This window comes from Gavialis gangeticus, unplaced genomic scaffold (assembly GCF_001723915.1).
Source record: "Gavialis gangeticus isolate Ggan-Ray unplaced genomic scaffold, GavGan_comp1, whole genome shotgun sequence".
NCBI lineage: Eukaryota > Metazoa > Chordata > Crocodylia > Gavialidae > Gavialis > Gavialis gangeticus.
In genome coordinates this window covers 8,274,395-8,277,236 of record NW_017729011.1, presented here as the reverse complement: position 1 = coordinate 8,277,236, position 2,842 = coordinate 8,274,395, and positions in this window count along the sequence as shown.

Here is a 2,842-nt window from a genome sequence, read left to right as displayed (position 1 = left end):
CCCCGCCCCGGGCAGGGATGCTCCCGCGCTCTGCGAGGGCGCCTTTCCTCCCAGTCCTTTTTTAAAGCTGCTCCGGCCGCAGTCCCGGGGTGTTGCAGTGGGTGAGACCTGCTGAGCCGGGAGAATGTCATCAGCGGCGTCAGGTAAATCGCCCGCATCAGGCATTTAGGCTTGAAGGAGGCGCTGAGGTTAGGCGGGATCGTGGGGCAACATCCCTTTCGGGTCAGCTGCAACCGCGCCGCCACAGGGGGACTCTCCGGAAGTGGGGCAGGACGCTGCCCCCCCTGAAGCTTGGTTGTTGTGCCAGGCCCTGTGTGCCGTGCACGTTGCCTTGCAGAAAGAGCTGCTGTGGGGCTGGGAGAAGGGGTGAAAATCCTTTTCAGGTCAGCCCACACCACACCACACCACACGGCTGCGTCACTGGGAGACTCTCCCCTGAAATAAGGAACTGAGAACCAGAAATGAACTGGGAATAAGGAACCAACTGCAGCCCCGTCTCTCTGGAAGCCCAGGGCTTTTGTCGGGGCATTGCAAAGCGGGTGGTAAATGGGGGCATCCTAAGGTTGGAGCCCAAGGGAGGTGCTGGCCGACTAGCAAAAGCCCCTAAGCAAGCGTTTAAACAAAGTGGGTGCCTCTAGTCTGCAGTCCTGGGGCAGGCCCTATGGAGAACCGCAGTCTCAGCTGTAAGGCAGAGGCCCAGCAAAAGGAGCAGTGAAAACAGGGTGTAAAGCTTGGTTTGGGCTGTGCCAACCTGCCAGGGGCCCGCAGTAAGTACAGGCTAGTCCTGGCCGTCTGCTCCACCCCTGCTTCACTGCTCTTGGTGTCCAAAGGAAGAGCTAAGGTGGGTGTGACTGTGCCACACTGCAACTAGGGTGACCACCCATCACTAATTGGGCAGTACAGTCCCAGGATGGGATCATCAAGTCCTGGCCCCGGGCTGCATGACTTGGGGACAATGATTCGCAGCGTTGTGCTGGGATCTGGGTTTCCCAGGCAAGCGGCTGCCTGGTGCTGCCGGGAGCAGGACTCAGGGGGCACCATGTTGCCATGCATGCCCGCACACATGCACATGGCTGGGAAAGAGGTAGGCAGCATAGAAAGCAGCTCCCTGCAAGTGAGTCTGGGGTGGGAGAAGAGAAAACGTGGGGGGCAGGGGAACATATTGAGGCCCCCACAGTGAGGGAGGAAGTGGGGCAGGGCCTGGGGCTAGGGGTGCTGTTCAGCCAGGGTGGTGCATGGGGCCCTGGGGTGGGGACCAGGACAGAGCCACAGGAGACTCTCCAAGGGGCACAGGGGAAGGTGGCTCCCCACCACTGCATGCACCCCCCCCGGGAGAGGGGTATGGGGGGCATGTGACCCCCAGATTTGTGAGCAGGGCATATGCAGGCTGCCTGCTGCAGGTTCAGGGCTGCATGCCCTGCTGCCCTTCCCTCGGGAGCCTCATGACGAGGTGCCCCCTGCCCGCCTGGCAGCAGCCAGGGAGGCAGCAGCATGGTGTTGTGCCCCCCACTGCTGCTGGGTGGGCAGGGGCCGTGCAGCAGGGCTCCCAGGGGATAAGCAGCAGGGCAGAGAGCCTGCATCTGCCCCCGCCCCACTCAGCTCTGCCCTGGCCGTGCCCCCGGCGGCAGGGGTGGGGAGGAGGAGGAGGTGGCCGTGTGTCCCATCTTTCGATTTTAAAAAGGTGGCCACCCTAGCTGCAGTCCCTGCCCCCTGTGACTGCTCCAGATAGGCAGCTGGTATGAGCTTCCATCAGGGCATGGGTGGATCTAGGATTTTGAAAGAGGGGGTGCCCATGGCAAGGGGCATTGTCACAGAGGACACAATACACATTTTTCTACAGGTAAGAAGAAACTAGAAGTTTTACTCGTACCCTGGGGCTGCAGTACTCAGGTTAAGAAAAAGCAAAAACACATGTAACTCCACAGAAAAGGGGTTAGAAACAATCCCCAGGGCTGCAACATTCACTAGCGAGTGAGTGGTGTGAGAATGACTTTGCACGTCCAGCCAGAGCTACATTTATTGCAATATTCACCAGTAAGTGGCATGAGAAATACTTTGCACCAACAGCCAGGTCTACATTTATTGCACAATTCACCAGTGAGTGGTGCGTGAAACACTTTGCACATGCGGCTGGATCCACATTTATTGCACAATTCACCAGTGAGTGGTGTGTGAAATACTTTGCACATGTGGCCAGCTCCACATTTATTGCACACTTTACCAGTAAGTGATGTGAGAAATGCTTTGCAGGTGTGGCTGAAGCTACATTTATTGCACACTTCACTGGTGAGTGATGCGAGAAATACTTTGCACAAATGGCCAGGGCTACATTTATTGCACAAGTCACCAGTGAGCAGTGGGAGAAACACTTTGCACCAGCAACCGGGGTTATATTTGTTGCACAATTCAGTGACACAATAATTGCTTTGCACGCCTAGCCGGGCTCACATATATTACTCAATTCACTAGCGAATGCTGCGAGAGTCCCTTTGCGCACACAGCCAGGGCCGCACCTACGGAACCATTCGCTACTCAACTCCGTGATACAAATCACGCGTGACGCATCCTCTCAGCGGGGCAGAGCCAGGGCGGGCACGTGACAACCTCCTCACCCCCACGCCTGACTGGACACCAGGCCGGGCGTCCTCCGGAAAGAGCAGGAGAAGGTGCTGATTGGCTGGAGCCCTCCTCGTGCGCACGGGATTGGTGTAGGCCACGGGTCAGGAGATGTCATTCACGCTTGCGGCTGCGCAGTAGGAGGGGTGGGTGGACTGCACATCCCGGCATCCTCGGCGTGGGAGCCGCTGTTCCACAATGCCGCGCGCGGCGGGGCGGGAGAGCG